Here is a 19,707-nt window from a genome sequence, read left to right on the forward strand (position 1 = left end):
AGCTCTTCCAAAAAATAAACCATAGTTTTTTCCTCCATTTTGCAATGGAACTGTCAGGGTTTGAGGGCGAAATATGAAGAACTTAAGCTCCTAATTCATGAGCAATCCCCCATAATTGTATGTCTACAGGAAAGTATGCTTGATTCTAACACTCCTAGTCCTCGAGAGTATGTTAGCTATAGAACACCATATAATCAACAAGCAGGGAGCCATGGCGGAAGTCTCATGTACATTCGTCGAGATGTTCCCCAAATACCCATGTCTATACGTACAACCCTGCAGGCAGTTGTTGTACAAATTGATATAGGGAGAAAATATACAATATGCTCTCTGTACTTACCTCCAAATGATAATATTTTATATGATGATTTAGCAGAGGTCATTCAACAACTCCCTCAACCTTTTCTCTTACTGGGAGATATGAATGGTAGACATCCTTTATGGGGTGATGTTTTGGCCAACACAAGGGGCAATATTATCTCATCAATTGTGGAGAATGAGGATGTGGGACTCCTTAATACAGGAGAGCCCACACACTTCCATGTTCAGACAGGTACTTTGTCATGCATTGACCTTTCAATTGCAAGCTCTAACTGCCTTCTTGATTTTGATTGGAGGACATTAGATGATTGGCATACTAGTGATCATGCACCAATCATTATAAACACCAACAAGGGTAGGCCTTTGCAAAGATCGCCGCGTTGGAATCTAGACAAGGCAGACTGGGTTAAATTTTCCTAGCTAAGCGAAATCGAAGGGAGAGCAGAACAGTTTGAAAGTGTTGATGATGCCATAGACCTACTGAATGGAACTCTTCATACAGCAGGAGTCAATTCAATTCCCAAAACAACAAGGTTATTCAAACGACGACCAGTCCCGTGGTGGTCTTCAGAACTAACTGCACTCCACAGAGCCACAAGAAGATCTCTAACACGATTGCGTAGACGCAGAACTGATGAGAATTTAACTATGTACAAGAAATGTAGAGCACAGTTCCGTCGTGCCATGAAAGAAGCAAGGCGCCAGTCATGGATGTCTTTTGTTTCCTCCATTAACAGTAGAACACCACCATCTACTGTGTGGAGGAAAGTAAAAAAGATAGCTGGCAAATTCACCCCCAACCCACCACCAGTGTTGAAGGTGAATGGCCAGTATGTAACTGAAGCAAATGAAGTTAGCAATGCCCTGGCTAATCACTTTTCAAATGTATCCAGCAAGTGTGAAGGAGCCCCTGGTCACCAGTATAGGAGCACTGAAGAAAAGAAAATTTAAAATTTTGCAACAAGAAGGGAAGAGTCGTATAATTCTCCTTTCACTGAAAGAGAATTTGATTCCGCACTTGCTCATTGCAACGATACAGCCCCTGGACCCGATGGAATTCCATATGCAATGATTAAACATGTCCATTTTAATACAAAGCTATTTATTTTAAGCATTATTAATAGAATATGGCATGATCATAGTTACCCAAGTGTTTGGGAACTAGCCATTATTTTAGCTTTTTTAAAACCCGGTAAAGACAAGTTTTTAGCAGCAAACTTTCGTCCTATTGCATTGACATCTTGTTTATGTAAAATCATGGAGAAGATGGTCAATGCAAGACTGATATGGTACCTTGAAAAGAAAGGTATTTTATCACCGATTCAATGTGGATTCCGAAAAATGCACTCAACGACTGATGTGTTGATACGACTTGAGTCTTCTATTTGTGAAGCCTTTGCTTCCAAACAGCACCATGTTACAGTATTTTTTGACCTTGAAAAGGCATATGATACCACATGGAGATATGGTATTCTTAAAACCATTCATGAATTGGGATTGAGAGGAGAGCTGCCACTATTTATTCAGGCATTTCTTACACGTAGAGTTTTTCAAGTGAGAGTGGGGGAAACTCTATCAGAGAGTAAGTGCCAGGAAGAAGGAGTTCCTCAGGGTAGTGTGCTGAGTGTAACCCTTTTTGCACTAGCAATTAATGGGATATCCTCAGCCATTCCCCAGGATGTTCTCTCAACATTATTTGTGGATGATCTCTCAATATCATTTGCTGGCACTAGAATGGCAATGATTGAGAGAAAAATCCAACTCTTTATTGATAAAATTATCCAGTGGGCTGACATGAATGGATTTAAGTTCTCGACAAGTAAAACTACCATTGTCCATTTTTGTCGTATCCGGGGAGTACATCCAGACCCGGATATATACATTAAAGGTCAACGGATACCATGTGTATTGGAAACCAAATTTTTAAGTTTGATATTTGACTGTAGACTTACATGGGTTTCTCACCTAAAAGCGCTAAAAGCTAAATGTGTTGAAGCTCTGAATATCTTAAAAGTATTGTCCCATACATCATGGGGGGCAGACCGCAATACTATTTTAAAATTATACAAGGCCTTGATTTTTTCCAAAATTAGTTATGGTTGTGAGGTATATTCTTCAGCCACCCCAAGCCGGTTAAAAATATTAGATTCGATACATCATGCAGGTATTAGATTGTCTACTGGAGCTTTTAAAACCTCGCCTATCCCAAGTCTCCTTGTTGATGCTGGAGAGTTACCTCTAGACCTTTACCGAATGTCTTCCATTCTTCGGTATTGGTTTAGATTGCAAAGACTCCCTAACTCTCTAGCCTTTCAGACTGCAAGCCTTGTAAAACAAGCATCATACTTTGAGTTGCACCCAAAATCTCCTCAACCTTATGGCTTTCGGGTGAAAAGATTATTAAATAGTCTGGATATAATTAGAAATAAGGTACTTCCATTCAAGGTATCATCAACGCCTCCATGGAAGTTACCAGAGATATCTTTTTGTAAATATTTTATTGGAGATAAGAAGAATATGTCAGACATAGAAGCCAGGTCTCTTTTTAATGAACATGTTAAAGAACATAGAGGATCAACTTTTATCTATACTGATGGCTCTAAATCTGATACTGGCGTTGGATTTGGAGTACATAGTAATGGTTTTAATTGTAGAGTTGCACTTCCTCTGACCGCTTCCATTTTTACTGCCGAACTGTATGGCATATTAACTGCTATTGAGAAAATAGCGTTGGAGAAGGAGGGTAATTTTACAATTTTTAGTGATGCAAGGAGTGTCCTTCAAGCTATGGAAGTTTTTAATTCTAATAACCCTCTAGTTTTAAAGATTTTAGAATGGCTTTTCCTTATTGGACGGAGAGGTATAACAGTTCAATTTTGTTGGGTTCCAGCACTTGTAGGTGTGTCCGGGAATGAGAAGGCAGATTCACTGGCTAAGGAGGCTGCATCCGAGTTGCTGCCAAGAAGGTATCCCATTCCCTGTAATGATTTCTTACCTGACATCAAGAAATTGGTTTGCAATAAATGGCAACAGCAATGGGATAGTCAAGATGGCAATAAAATGAGGGAAGTAACAAATGACATATCTCCTTGGAGGTATAATATGATGCCCCGAAAATGGGAGACGTCTCTTTGTCGTCTCCGTATTGGTCACACTCGGTTGACACATGAGTTTCTGCTGAAGGGCCAACACCAACCGTATTGTGACAACTGTTTAGTACCTCTAACAGTAAGGCATTTGTTGACCGAATGCCCCAATTATAACATCTTGCGGAATAGATATTTGTTTGAGGCTCGAGGTGAGGGTGGCAGGTTCATCCTTGCCAAGATTCTTGGAAATGATGTGTCCTACCATGCAAGTGGCATTTTTAGATTTCTTTCAGAAGCAGGTCTTCTGAAAAATATTTAACTTTTATGACATTCAATTTTTATGATTTTAATTGAATACTCTTTATTTTTTTATTTTATTTCATTTTTTACTTTTGTATACATAAATTAAATGTTACCGGCGTCAATGACCTTAGATGTCAGGATGCCTGAAAACTTTAAATCATTCATTCTACTGAAAGTCTTACACAAACTCCGCTCCTTCCACGGGGCAGTGGCTTTAGTGGCACCTCACTGGCCAAAGAGCAGTTGGTTTCCTCTCCTCCTCGAGTTGAAACTCCGTCCCTTCCGGCTCCCATTCCCCAAACTGACCCAAGTGGTCCAAACTCGGACTGTGTCAGATTCCTCAAGGATAGCCAAAACCCTAACTTTGTGGATTTCATGAAGTTTGCGGCTCGTAAGGATGCAAACATCGACCCGGATAATGTCCTCTTCATAGAATCAGACAAGAGGGACTCTACGATTCGCTAATATGATTCGGCAGTTAAGAAACTAGCAGATTTCTTAAAGAATTCAGACCATTCGGTTATGACTCCTAATTTAGCCATCTTCTTTAGGTCCATATTTGACAAAGGCCTAGCAGCTAGCACTACAGTATAACCACCATTAAGTCAGCTTTGAAGAAAGTCTTCCTGGTTGGGTTTAACATTAACCTGGCGGAGTCTTATTTCTCGTCTATTCCAAAAGCATGTGCTAGGCTTCGACCTTCGGTTCGCCCACAAAAGGTCTCTTGGTCTCTAAATGATGTCCTCAAACTTGCCTCCGACACGGACAACGAATCCTGCTCCTATATCACTCTTCTTAGGAAGACTTTATTTCTAACAGCTTTGGCCTCGGGTGCTAGAATCTCAGAATTAGCAGCTCTCTCATGAAACTCAGAAAACATAGATTTCCTCCCTTCAGGTGAAGTACTTCTTTCTCCAGACAGGGCGTTCCTAGCTAAAAATGAAGACCCCCAAAATAGGTGGTCCCCTTGGAAGATTATTCCTCTTCTCCAAGATACTTCTCCATGTCCAGTCACTACTCTCAGGGCCTTTTTAGCCAGGACTACTACCCGATGGTCTGGCCCCTGGTTTATCAGAGAACAAGGAGGTACCATTTCCATACAGGGTATTAGGCAACAGATCCTATACTTCATTAAACAAGCCAATCCGGGATCATTTCCCCATGCTCATGATATCCGGTCAGTAGCTACCTCCATCAATTATTTCCAAAATATGGACTTTGATGACCTTAAAAAGTACACGGGTTGGAAATCTCCTATGGTCTTCAAACGCCACTATCTAAAGAACTTACAGGCCCTTAAATACCCAACGGTTGCAGCTGGGAGCCGTATCTCTCCCCAGTGATCTCTTGTTCTTCCTTTCATCCATCTCTTTTCTTCTCCCTCCTACCCGCCACTCGCACCACGACGCCACTTCCTTGGTGGTTCGTTAGTCCTAGTTTATTACATATTAGGTTAAGATGATTTTAACTTTTAATGTGTTTACCGTAATTTAGTGTTGGGATATTCTTAGCCATGTCAGTTTTGTTGCTTGTTGTGCTCTGATACTCGGAGGTTTCCTTGTTATCATGTTTGTTTAGCCTTACGCTCACTATGTCCTGTGACTAGTTTATGATTCATGCTTACTTACCTTAATATAATATATGGTTCTCCTTACATGGTGTTTTTTTCTCTCCCCTCATTACTAATTATTATTGGGCTTGGAAGGCATTCTCTGGTACATTTTCACCGGCCGCCACAGGTCGACCCAGAAAGGGGATTTTGACGAAGGAAAAATCTATTTCTGGGGAGAGACCTGTGGCGCCCGGTGAAACTCTTCCCTATTCTTTTGCACGATCCCACCCTTTCCTTTCCAAGCCATCATGTCCAATACAGAAGGATGTTGTTCAGATGGCGCTCGCGTCGGGGCGTGGGTGGCAGGACTCTGGTAGATTGGCTGGTGCCTCTGTATCGGCTCATCCCTTTGACGAAGGAATTAACTAAATGGAAGACAGCCTGTGAATAGTGGCTTTCACGCGCCTTTGCTTTATACACGACACCCACAAGGTGCTCGCGCGAGGGTAGTAACCTCTGCATTCCATGCTTTTATCTTTCTCTGGTATAATTGGAAGTTTTATTAGAAAAGGTATATAAGAAGGACTCCTTTTCACCGGGCGCCACAGGTCTCTCCCCAGAAATAGATTTTTCCTTCGTCAAAATCCCTTTATTAAGCAGGCTAACCCGGAATCATTTCCCCATGCTTATGATATCCAGTTGGTAGCAACCTCCATCAATTACTTTCAGAACATGGATTTTGATGACCTTAAGAAGTATACGGGTTGGAAATCTATGGTTTTCAAACGCCACTATTTGAAGAACCTACAGGCCCTTAAATTCCCCATGGTTGCAGCTGGGAGTCTTATCTCCCCCCAATAATCTCTTTGCTCTTCCTTTTCATCCATCTCTCTCCTTCTCCCTCCTACCTGCCACTCTCGCCACGTCGCCGCTCTCCTGGGTGGTTCGTTTAGCCCTAGAATTATGTTACCATTGCTTCATTACTCTGGTTATTACCTTTTAGTATGTTTAACCTTACCTTATGTTATTTCATGTTACCATTCTTTAGCCATGTAAGGATTGATTTCGTGTTGTGATTTGATTCTCAGGATGCTTCCCCGCATTTCCTTTTATTGTTACTCCGTATTTTTGGATTCCTGTTTGGCTAATTTGTTATATTTTATATTTTACTTACCTTAATATAGTATTTTGTTTTTGGTACATGGTGTTTGACTATATCCTTATTATTTTATGGTGTTTATTGGGCTTGGAAGGCATTCTCTGGTACCTTTTCACTGGGCGTCACAGGTCGACCCAGAAAAGGGATTTTGACAAAGGAAAAATCTATTTCTGGGGAGATACCTGTGACGCCCGGTGAAACCCTTCCCTTACGTTGCCCCACCCTTTCCTTTCCAAGCCATAGTTCTTGCAGAAGGATGTAGTACAGATGTCGCTAGTGTCGGGCGTCGGTAGAGTGGCTCAGGTAAGGTAGCTAGGGCCTCTGTTATGGCCCTTCCCTTTGATGAAGGAATTATCTAAATGGAAGACAGCCTGTGAATAGTGGTTTTCACACGCCCCTGCTTTATACACGATGCCCACTGGGTGCTCGCGCGAGGGTAGTAACCTCTGCATTTCATACTTTTAACTTTCTCTGGTATATTTGGAAGTATTTATATCAGAAAAGTGTAAGGAAGGACCCTTTTCACCGGGCGTCACAGGTATCTCCCCAGAAACAGATTTTTCCTTTGTCAAAATCCCTTTTATACTAAGATGGTGCTCTCACGCTCTTCTAAACGAGCCTTGAAATTAATGGGTTCCTGGATGGATTCAAAGAGGACTCTTGGCAAAATGGCCTTTGCTTTTCCACCCGCAAGATTGGCTTTCAAATCCAGTGTTTGGTACGAGACTGGGGAAGTTCTGGGCTTGAGAGTTCCTGCCTCTGCCCAGGGAGATTTCTCGAGTCTGGTGGATCTTCTCGTCGTCTGGCCTTGAGGAAAACGAAAGTATGGTGGTCAATGACAGAGTTTGACCATTTACTTAGAGGCTTGTTCAGGGCCTTTGAAGTTTTTAATTATCTAGACTGGTCATTGGGAACCTTAAGCAAGAAGGTTTCTGAAATGAAAGGCACCGACACTAGTGGCCTTATTCATTTGATGTCCTGCATGGACAAGGGTGTGAGGGATGGCTCTAACAAGTTAGCTGCTCTGTTCACAGCTGAAGTGATTAAGAAGAGGGCTACTCTGTGTTCCTTTCTCTCAGCGGGAATCTCCCCTTACCAGAGATTGGAGTTTCTCTTCTCTCCTCTGTCATCTACTCTATTTCCACAAGAGTTGGTAGGAGAAGTGGCCACTGCTCTCACCAAAAAGGGCACGCATGACCTAGTGGCTAATACGGCCAGGAAAGTTCTACCTTCTTCGTTTTTGTCCCGTAAACCAAAGGAAAGTACTTCTGGGGTACGACCTTCTCAACCCTTTCGTGGTGAACCTACCGGAAGGGGTTCTTTCAGATCTGACGGGAGAAAACCTAAGAGGAGAGGAACCAAGACTGGCCGAGGTAGAGTCTGACTGCCCTATCCTTCAGACAGCAGGAGGTGCCAGGCTGATTTACTTCTGGAAGGCCTGGGAGAGGAATGGAGCGGACCCTTGGTCCGTCCAAGTGTTGAAGGAAAGATACAAAATCCCATTTCTATCAAATCCTCCACTAGTCACAGACCCAGTGGATCTTTCGCCCAGATATAGGGAGGGACCAAAGAGGCAGGCCATGCGGCTTCAGATGTCTCTGTTACTAGAGAAGCGAGCAATAGAGAGAGTGCAAGATTCGCATCTCCAGGGTTTTACAACCGGCTTTTCTTAGTTCCCAAGAGTTCAGGGGAATGGAGACCGGTCCTGGACATAAGTGTTCTAAATGGTTACGTCCAGAACACGACGTTTACCATGGAGACTCAGAAGACGGTTCTGGCGGCGGTAAGGAAGGGCGATTGGATGGTCTCATTAGACCTCCAGGACGCCTACTTCCTTATTCAAATACATCCCAGCTGCAGACGTTATCTGAGATTCATGTACAGAAACAAGGTCTTCCAATTTAGAGCCTTATGTTTCGGTCTCTGCACAGCACCTCTATTGTTCACCAAGATCATGCTGAATGTGGCAAGCATGCTGCATTCAAGGAGAATCAGGGCCGCCCTGTACCTGGACGATTGGCGTATAAGAGCCACTTCAGCCGATTGCTGTTTGAAGGACCTGAGAATGACACTGGAATTGACAAAGGAACTGGGACTCCTGGTGAGTTCGACGAAATCGCAGCTGACTCCATCCCAGGAGATTCTTTATTTGGGGATGGAGATTCACAGTCAGAGTTTTCAGGCTTTTCCGTCGCCTGTGAGGATCCAAACAGTTCTCCTAAAACTTCAAGCTTTTATTTAGAAGGACCTCAGCTCAGTAAGGGGATGGATGAGCCTTCTGGGGACTCTCTCATCATTGGAGAAGTTCGTGACTCTGGGGAGGTTACATTTACGCCCCCTTCAGTTTCACCTCAGTTGGCATTGGAAAAAAGGGGACAGTCTCGACAGGGAAAGCATTCCCATCACGGACTCCATAAAGTCACATCTTCAGTGGTGGAACAGCGAGCACAGACTGAAGGAAGGCCTGTCCTTACATCAGAAGAGCCCAGACCTTGTGTTGTTTTCCGACGCCTCAAACTCGGGGGGGGGGGGGGAGGGGGGGGGCAACATTAGGGAAGAATGAGCTCTAGGGTCAGTGGACGGTAGAGCAAAAAACTCTCCACATAAACCAAAAGGAGCTTTTGGCAATACATCTGGCCCTCAAAGGTTTCGAAGAGCATATCCTGGGCAAAGTAGTCCAAATCAATGCGGACAGCACCACAGCCCTAGCTTATATAGCAAAGCAAGGTGGGACTCTCTCAGGGACTCTGTACGAGATAGCGAGACATCTTCTCATATTGGCAGAGGAAAGGAAAGTGACACTTTTGACTCGTTTTATTCAGGGGGTCAACAATGTAAGTGCGGACAGACTCAGCAGGAGGGATCAAGTTCTCCCCACAGAATGGATGTTACACCAAGAGGTCTGCAAGAGTCTGTGGCAGTTATGGGGTCGTCCTCTCGTAGATCTTTTTGCAACCGCAAAGACAAAGAGACTGGAGTGTTACTGTTCACCGGTACCGGATCCTGAAGCCATGCACATAGATGCTTTTCTAACGAATTGGTCACACATGGAGGTTTATGCATTCCCTCCGTTCAAGATTCTTTACAAAGTGATACAGAAGTTCGTGTCCCACGAAGAAACCAGGATGACTCTGATAGCTCCGTTCTGGCCGTCTAGAAGCTGGTTTCCAGAGGTACTGGAATGGATGGTAGATGTCCCGAGAAGCCTTCCCTTAAGATCAGATCTTCTCAGACAACCTCACTTGAGTCGAAACCACTTAAACCTCCGAGCTCTACGTCTGACTGCCTTCAGACTCGAAAAACTCGCTAGAGCTAGAGGCTTTTCGAAGAAGGCAGGTCTTCCACCATCAAGGTGTATCAGTCCAAGTGGGAGCTGTTCAGAGAATGGCGTAGAGCTAACTCGGTTTCTTCATCCAGTACCTCTTTGACTCAGATAGCAGATTTCTTCCTAGACCTCAGAAATAAACATAACTTCTCGTCCTCTACAAGCAAAGGTTACAGAAGTATGTTGGATATGGTTTTTAGGCACAGGAACTTAGAGCTCTCCAATAATAAGGATCTGCAGGACCTGCTTAAGTCTTTTGATACCTCCAAGAAAAGACAATCACAATTACTTGCCTGGAACTTGGACATAGTGCTTAAATTACTCATGAGTGACAGATTTGAGCCTTTACACTCGGCTTTGTTTAAGGATCTAACCTTGAAAACTTTGTTTCTGGTTAGTCTAGCCACTGCTAAAAGGGTTAGTAAAGTTCACACTTTAAGCAGAAACATTGGTTTCCGGGATGGAAAAGCTATTTGCTCCTTACAGTTGGGATTTTTGGCCAAAATTGAAAATCCTTCCCGTCCATGGCCAAAATCCTTCGAGATTCCTAACCTTTATGATGTGGTGGGAGACGAGTTTCCAATTATGTAGCTATCTCTGACCCTCCACCAAGGGTGTCAATCAGCCATTCTTATATAACCAGCAGGTAAGTTTTATATTTAAAAATGATATTTCTGGGCTCTGACCCGTGCCGCCCAGTGAAATGCTCCTTTAACATCATTTCTAAGGTAAAAACTGCTATGAATTTACCAGAGAAAAATTTGTATAGGAATGCTAGGTTGAACCCAGCTCGCTCACCTTAATAAGGTGTCGGTATAATACTGGGGCGCTGAATAAATCACAACCAGAGGCCTCGCACCATTTAGATATCTCCTGTTAATATCCCCGAACAGCGAGGTGCCGTTCAATATCCTACTACTACTAGCAATCCCACGCCAGTGACGTCACTCCTTTTTCATAGCACCACTATTTAATCCTTATTTTGCCTTAGTGTGTGAATTTCGCTGGTTTTTTCTGGATTTACCTCAAGATGTCGGACTCCCATGTCACTCCATCTAAGTTAAGTACCAGATCTATGAGTTTTGAGATTTTGGAGGGGGCCTTGCCCTTTTTTGCTTATATTACAGTATAACAGTTTTATTTTTCACGACCCCGCGTGGGTCTTTCATGGCGCTTGGCTCCCTCCTATCTCTCTCTCGTTTCGTTCTTAACGCTTTTCAATGAATCCTCCATACTGATGGTTTCTCGTTATGAACTTTATTGGTATCCACGGTTCACACACCGTATTAAAATTTTTATATTGATGTCCTGTTATTACGATAACAGTTATTACATATACGTGTGCGTATTTTTGGTAGGTTGGCATGCCTGGTCGCCTTCGGGCGTTTCTATTCCACTAATATTATTACTTGGATTATTTACGTTCGCACGCCACGGACTTGCTTTTCATTTTAACGTCATTCGTTTTCTTGCATTAGCTCGAGGGTCTTTCATGAGTCAGGTATTAGTTTTTCATTTTGTTAGCACTTCACTGACTCTGTGTTATGTTGGTAACCCTGCCGCAGTGCTGGCAGGCTTGGGTTTTCTCCTGTATCATGTTCGCTCCCTCGTTTGTTTTACGATTGATGTATAGTTAATTTTATTTCTGGGTCGATCTGTGACGGCCGGTGAAAAGGGTCCTTCTTTACACTTTTCTAATATAAATCTTCCAAATATACTAGAGAAAGATAAAAGCATGGAATGCAGAGGTTACTACCCTCGCGCGATCACCTTGTTGGTGTCGTGTATTTAACAAGGGCGTGTGAAAACCACTATTCACAGGCTGTCTTCCATTTAGATAATCCCTTCATCAAAGGGGAGGGCCGTGGCAGGCCCTAGAGAATACAGTTGGGCTACCCCACCGACACCTACTACTCGCGCTCTCCAGGTCATCCTTCTGTTTTGGACTTGCCCGCAAAGTCTATTAGTGTTTTGCTCAGTGTTTTTCGCAAGTGATTGTCATTGATTCAACATGACTGACGTTGCTACTTCACCTTTACCAATGCTAAGTACCATAGTTTTTTTTGACAGTTTATTTCAGTACCGGGCATTTGTTCTATTTCCAGTATTGTGGATTTTAGTTTTGGAAGCGGTTGGCCTGCCGCGGTATCGGCAGCCATTTTGGGTATTGTTCGCTTCGGTAGTTTTTTAAGTTAATTTTGCCCATCTGGTACTCTGTCATCTAGGTTATATCACTTACGTTTTATGACCAATTTTATTATCATTATTTATTATTGGTTTTTACTATGGTATTTATTTGCTAGCAAGTCCAATTTGGACCTACGAAGAATAGCGATTTAGTCTTTGTTATACTTATGTTCACGCCTCAGGAAGGTGCTCGTTTTAGACTATATCTTTATGTTTATTTGTTACGTTGTCGTTATTCTTCGTTCTTGGTTATTACAATTACTAAGAAAAAAGCAATCAAATTTATTATTTGTTCCAACACGAATACTTACCTCGAACTACTTTCTTAGGAGTTACCTGTAACCTCCTCTCTACCGACCAGAGTTTTGTGTAGTGTACCCCCCACCCCGTTTTCTATGGAGGCCTACCCCCGGCATTAAAGAATGTGCCCCGAGGGTAGGCTTATCGTAGGTCGATGTCCGCCCGGGTCAACAGCTTCAGTAAGTTCTCTGGTCGTGACGTGTCAACACGTCGCCCTCGTTCTCTATCGATCATTTGTGTGCGTTCTGAGTGTCCCACGTGTTCCCCGCGTGGTAACTTGTGTTTCCTGTGTACTGTTCCCGGGTGTTCCTGTGTGTTCACCTTCCACCCTTGTGCTTACCCAGTGTATTCCTTGATTCCCTTCGTGCTTGTGTCTTGCGTGTGTGCATTATGGAGCAAATCCGCCGTTGTCCTGGGCCTAGGGCCGGTAAATCGTGTGGAGCGTTCCTCTCCAAGCCTGAAGTGGACCCTCACTCCCTTTGCTCCTCCTGTAGGGGAAGGGTTTGTTCGTCAGCAGATACGTGCCCCGAGTGTGTAGGTTGGAGTGATATCCAGTGGGTACGTTACGGTACTAAAAAGAGAAAATCGGCGAAACGTTCCCCCAGAAAAGCTAGCGTTACTTCGCCGCTACCATCACCCAGTGAGCGGTCCGACGGGCCTCTGTTTCGCCGTCCCCTACACAGAGTAGGGGCCGAGGTAAGTCTGTCGTGGAGAAGGAACAAAGCGGCCTTCCCCAAGAGTCTAGTGAAAGTGCAGTGGCGGTTGCGGGCCCTTCTAGGGCTAGTGAGGAACCCAGTAGTGCGTTCGGAGAGTCGGCCCTTGTGCTCGGGGGGCACGTGTCCTCCGATGACCCCTTGTGGGGTAGTAACGCGGTGTCTGTGTCTTCGCCGCCCTCGTGGGCCTGTGCTTCAGGGTCTTCGGTAGGCGGAGACAACCAGAATAAGTTACGGTCTTTGGTAGGCGGAGACAACCAGAATAAGTTACGGTCTTCGGGTAATGATGCCTTCGGTTGGAAGCTTCCGAAGACACCAGGTAGGTCCCCGTTATGAATGGAAGAAGGCCTGGACCCCTGGCTTCCTAGCATGGAGCGCCTTAGATCGTTCCCGGCCCCTCTCACGGAAGTCCCCGAAGATTTCCTTCAACCGTCGACCTCGGGCACTCAACGCGTTAAGAAGTCCCCCGCAGTCCCCGCTACCGCCCGACATACGATAAGTACTGTACAGTGTCGTCGGGTTCGTCAGAAGATTATTTCTCGTCGGGGGAAGAAGCCAGGAGAAAACATCGTCGTCGGAGAAAGCGGTCCAGGAGCAGGCGTTCCCGTTCTAGGTCGCGCTCCAGGTACAGTAGGAAGCGCTCCTGCTCCCCAGGGCGCAAGTACAGGAGGAGTAGGTCTCCTGATGGCGATTGGGTCTTTGTACCCCGGGAGTCAAGAGTACTTTGTTCCCCGGACCGCCGGTCCAGAGAGTTCTCGCCAAGGATACCGTCCTCCAAACACGACCTTGACCCTCGCAACCAAGCTCGCAGGAAGGACTCTACAGGTAGGCGTAAGTCCTCGAAGCCTCCGGTTCACCCCGCCCAGTGGGGGGAAACGAGCTTCTTTTCGGGCAGCCTGGCCGAACCAGCCCAGCTGGTGCGGCCTTAGGGTCGGAAGGAACGGTTCCCGCTGTCGGGTCAGCCCACAGGAACCGCATCCTCGTCACCCAGAACCCTTGAGCGGACGAAAGTCCCCGCTGAGTCGGCGATGCCTGCGTTAACCCAGGCCCCTGGTGCGGACGTCCCCGCCGATGAAGTCCAGTACCTCGGTAGGACGGCACCCCTGGCTCCAAAAACTAGACTTCCGGTCGGTGCGCCCGGTAACCCAGCTCCCCGGTCCCAAGCCGAGACCTCGGCTGACGGGAGGGAGGGTTCCCCAACGGAGGACTCGGCCTATAAGAAGGTGGTTGGCCTTATCAGGAGGCACCATAAGATTGAGGAACCTGCAGCTACGGACGAAGACTTCTGGAGGTCAAGCCTGTTACGGATAATGCAGACCCCTACCCAACCTAAGACGTCTCTAGCGCTTCCTCTAGCCCGAGATCTGGTCCTAGGGCAAGAGTATGTGGACAAAGTGGTGGCTAGTAATGCCGAGGCCCCCAAAACCCAGAGTTCCTCAAAATTGCTCCAGGGCCTCAAGACTCAGGGCAAAGTATATGTGCCAGAGGGGCGTCGCCCAGGCCCCTGTAAAGTGGAATCTTCCATTGACATCCTGGGTCAGGGCGTCTCAGAGGATAGAGCCTCTTCGGCCCCAGTTTGTTTCTCTCCATCGGAGGCCTCCATGATGGAAGAAATGTCAAGGGATCTGGTGAACGTCTCCTCTTGGCTGGACTGGTGGGCTTCCACCTTAGTAGGAGTACAAGCCTCGTTCGACCCCGCGGACCCTGACCAGCAGACCCTCCTGAGGGAACTTATTACCTCCGGGGGTAAAACCTTAAAGTTTTTAACATACCAGTCGCTCGCCTTGACAGCTAACTGGGTACTCCGCAAAAGAGACACCGTACTGGCTAAGGTGTCCCGGAAGGTTCCAGACAGGGAAGCGCGGGCCATGAGGAGCCTACCCTTGTGGGGGGAGTCCTTGTTTCCCCTGAAAGAACTAGAGACCATCATGGAGAAGGTCTCGAAGAAGAAGGAGTCTAACACCCCCAGGCCTACGCCTTCTAGGAGACCGCCCTACAAGAGGTCCGTCTCAGATAGTGCCGCGACGGCCCAGCCCTCTCCAAGCACGACGAGGAGAGAGGCTCCCTCTTCCTCCTGGTCCTCAACGCCTCAGCCCCTCCGTAGGGGAGCTCCAGCATCCTCAAGCTCCTTCAGAACAGGTTACTCTGCCTCTAGGAGAGGCCGTTCAGGCCGCTCCTTCAGAAGGAGAGAGAGTGGGAGGCCCCCTATCCCCGCCCAGGCCTCGGGTTGGGGGATGCCTCAGACTACATTGGCAAGAATGGAAGGCTCACGGAGCGAAGCCTTGAACAGTGTCCGTACTAAAGGAGGGCTACAGACTAACGTTCTTAGCAGAACCACCCCCTCTTATCCCGGCCAGCCGGGCAGAATGGCTGGCTCCCAAAGACCCGTTGAAGAAGACCGCCCTTCAAGAGGAGGTGTCCTCCATGTTAGAGAAGGGCGCCATGGAAGAAATTCTTCTCCCAGGCCCGGGTTTCTACAGTCGTCTGTTCCTAGTAGAAAAAGCGACGGGGGTGGAGACCGGTTATAGATCTGTCGGCTCTCAACAAGTTCATCAAGAAGACGGACTTCAAGATGGACACTCCGAAGTCAGTCCTGCTGTCCTTGAGAGAGAAAGATTACATGATGACCATAGACCTCAAGGACGCCTACTTCCAAATTCCGGTCCACCCCTCGAGTCGAAAGTTTCTCCGGGTGAAATGGGGTTCCCAGATCCTGCAATTCAAGACCCTTTGCTTCGGATTGTCAACAGCACCCCAGGTGTTCACGAGAGTCTTCACGACTGTCTCAATGTGGGCTCACGAACGAGGCATTCGCCTCATCCGATACCTGGACGACTGGTTGCTTCCTTCCTCCTCGAAGGACCTCTTGGAGGAACAAGGGATGAAACTCCTCCAGTTTTGCAAGGATCTGGGCATCGTAATCAACCCGGAGAAATCAAACCTATCCCCATCCACCAGAATGAATTACTTGGGAATGACGTTAGATACCATCCTGGGAAAAGCCTTCCCTTCGGAGGACAGAATAAACAACCTCATGAATATCATTCGGCCGTTCCTGTCGGAGCGCCCCAGGAGAGCGAAAGACTGGCAGAAACTGATAGGTCACCTGGTCTCATTGGAGAAACTAGTTCCCCAAGGGAGGGTAAGGCTCAGAGCCGTACAATGGAACCTGAAGAACCTCTGGTGCCAACTGGACTCACAACAAGTCCTAATCCCAGTTCTACCAAACACGAGACCCTCCCTGGAATGGTGGCATTGCCGGTCGAACTCACTCAAGGGGATGCCCTTCGCGAGCGACCCCCCCGAGTTACTACTGTTCACAGACGCCTCCAACCAAGGGTGGGGAGCCCATCTCCTCGACGAAACAGCACGAGGGACCTGGTTGGACGGGGAAAAGGAACTCTACATCAATGTCCTGGAGTTGAAGGCAGTCCAGAAGGCTTGCCTACACTTCGCAGATCTTCTAAAAGGAAACACCGTGGCGTTGATGTGCGACAACGCCATGGTAGTAGCATACATAAAGAAGCAAGGAGGCTTGAAGTCGAAGGGGTTGTGCGATCTCACCATAAAAATTATAGATTGGGCAGAAGAGAACCAAGTGGTGTTGTTAGCGAGGTTCATTCCCGGGAAGAAAAACGTGCTGGCCGACGGTCTCAGCAGAGTGGGCCAGATAGTAGGGACAGAATGGTCCCTCCTTCCAGAAGTAGCCAAGCTCATCATCCAACGTTGGGGTTCCCTGGTGATGGACCTCTTTGCAACAAAACTCAACGCCCAACTCCCCGTATATTGTTCTCCTGTACCAGACCTGAAAGCAGCCTTAGAAGACGCTTTTCAGCACAAGAGGGACAATCTAGACGTGTACGCTTTTCCCCCTTTCACGTTGATAAGGCAGGTGCTCAACAGAGTAAGGACAGCCCGAAACCTAAAGATGACTTTGGTAGCGCCCTGGTGGCCGGAGAGAGAGTGGTTCGCGGACCTAAAAGACCTGGCGAGTCAACCACCGTGGCCTCTGCCCGACAGGTCAGACCTTCTGCATCAACCTCCTTTTCTCAGGCTCCACGACAACCCACTCTCCCTACGTCTTCACGCCTGGAGACTATCGAGCGGCTCCTGAAGAAAGAAGGATATTCTTCATCCACTGCTAAGAGAATGTCGCTATACCTGAGAAAGTCTTCAGCCGCGGTCTACCAGGCTAAGTGGGCCTCCTTCACGAAGTGGTGCTCTGAGAAACACATTAAGCCTCTTAAGGCCTCTGTCCCAGACATAGCAGATTTTCTGGTGTTTCTCAGAGACAAGATGGGAATGTCAATCCCAGCCATAAAAGGGGTTCAGGCCGCCTTAGGCCAAGTCTTCCTCCTGAAGGGCATCGACCTGAGGGCCTCGAGGCACATAGCGATGCTTGTCAAGTGTTTCGAGCAGTCCTGCCCCCCACAGGCGAGTGGGGTGCCCCAGTGGGACTTAGCCAAGGTCCTGAAGATGTTGTGTGGCCCCCCCTTTGAACCTTTGAAAGATATCGTGGACAGGGATCTCACTCTCAAGGCCGTCTTCTTGCTGGCCTTGGCGTCCGCTAAGAAAGTGGGTGAGATCCATGGGCTGTCATATGACGTTTCGCATTCGAAGGGGTGGAAAGAAGTATCCTTCAAGTTCGTCCCTTCTTTTGTGGCTAAGACCCAGAACCCAGCAGTCTGGGATCCGAGGTTCGAAGGTTTTTCAATACCTGCCATCCTTAGGACGGGTAATTCAGAGGATTTGAAATTATGCCCTGTATGGACCATTAGAAAATACCTTGAAAGAACGGCTCATCTCCGCCCAGGCATCTAGAACCTCTTCGTATCCACGGGTATTACTAAGAAGCAAGTGTCCAAGAACACCATTTCCTTCTGGTTGAGACAAGTTATTGCCAGAGCCTACAAGGAGGAAGGCATAGCAGTGCCAGGCACCCCCAGACCTCATGACATCAGAGGCCTGAGCACGTCCTTAGCCTTTAAGAAAAACATGGCAGTAGGTCAGATCCTGTGAGCAGGTACTTGGTCGAACCAGTCAACTTTTACTACCCATTACCTCAAGGACTACTCGAGGAAGTCCTTAGACGGGTTCTCCATTGGAACAGTCATCTCCGCCCTCCAAGCGGTGTAACGGTAAAAGCCCCAGGCTCAATCACGGCTAGCAACCGGGAGACACAGGTGCGTTTTCCTTCCATCCTACCCAGTTGCTTCCTAGCCTCATCGGGGAGTACCAACTTATACCATTGGATAACACATTCTTCACGGCTACGCTACTGAATGCAACATCAGAAGAAGTTTTTTCAAAGGGTGAGTACTTAGACACTAATGTGAGCTCTTTGTGTAGTTACCCTCTCATCCGTTTTCTAGTAGGTACTGTTATTCCTGGGCCTCTTGGCCTCCGCTTACCGGGTCAGGGGGTCAGAATAGCACTCCCGCCTCCTAAAGTGTAAGTCTCCTAAGAAAGTAGTTCGAGGTAAGTATTCGTGTTGGAACAAATCAAAAATTTTAAGTAATTTTTATTTTTCCTAACATACTTACCGAGAACTACTTTCGGGTAATGGCCCTCCCTTCCTTCCCCGAGTGCCTCTCTTCCCTTGCAAGCATTGTGCTACTCCAATAGAACTTACTGAAGCTGTTGACCCTGGCGGACATCGACCTACGATAAGCCTACCCTCGGGGCACATTCTTTAATGCCGGGGGTAGGCCTCCATAGAAAACGGGGTGGGGGGTACACTACACAAAACTCTGGTCGGTAGAGAGGAGGTTACAGGTAACTCCTAAGAAAGTAGTTCTCGGTAAGTATGTTAGGAAAAATAAAAATTACTTAAAATTTTTTATTTTTCTTATATTATTGTGTGATGTTAGTTTTTTATTATGTAACCTTGAGAGCGTGAGCATAGAGTGCTCGTTTTCTGTTTCTACAGTTACGAGTTACCCCTTCTCTCGTTTTCTTTATTAAGCTCGAGTAAGGGAGGTGGATTTCCCGTTTTCCGTTTTTATACGATCACGAGTTATTCCTGCCTCCTCTTATTCTCCGAGTTGATGATATTACGTTTAATGATATTCACGTTTTATTGTTGTGGTTACTGTTAATATAGCTAGCACTATTATAGGTTACGTTAGTGTATGAGTCATTAGTTGGGGTCGCTGTATGCCGACACCCTTAGCTCGGCCTTGAGTTATACTCTGCTATAATGGATACTCATTGGGTGAGAACTAGTCAGATATTTGGAGTGCATCGGTGAAATCCGGCACTCAGACTCCGGCTGCGGCCTTTTGCACACGAACCTTTGTCATGATTGATCACAATTACATTATTACGGTCCCTTTTTTCATCGAATCTCCGGCTTCACTGGAGATAACACAGACATTCAGTATTGAGGAATGTTATCGTACCGCTGAGGATCACGATTTCACGATGACTGACCTTTGTCACCGAATCTCCGATACAAACAGAGATCAATCAGACGATCAGAACCGGAGTTAACAATTTGATCAATCAGACGATCAGAACCAGGGTACGAACCCTTTTTCATGAATACAGTACAGTAATCACAATTTCGTTATTACGGTCCTTTTTCATCGAATCTCCGGCTTAACCGGATATCACACAGACGTTCAGCATTGAGGTTAATATTAGCTTTCCTCTGATGTTCACGTTTTCACTATGACGGACCTTTGTCACCGGATCTCCGGTGGCAACAGAGATCACTCAGACCACGGATGGCCAATCTTTGGTTTTAGCTGTAAAGG

This window comes from Palaemon carinicauda, chromosome 14 (genome assembly GCF_036898095.1).
Source record: "Palaemon carinicauda isolate YSFRI2023 chromosome 14, ASM3689809v2, whole genome shotgun sequence".
NCBI lineage: Eukaryota > Metazoa > Arthropoda > Malacostraca > Decapoda > Palaemonidae > Palaemon > Palaemon carinicauda.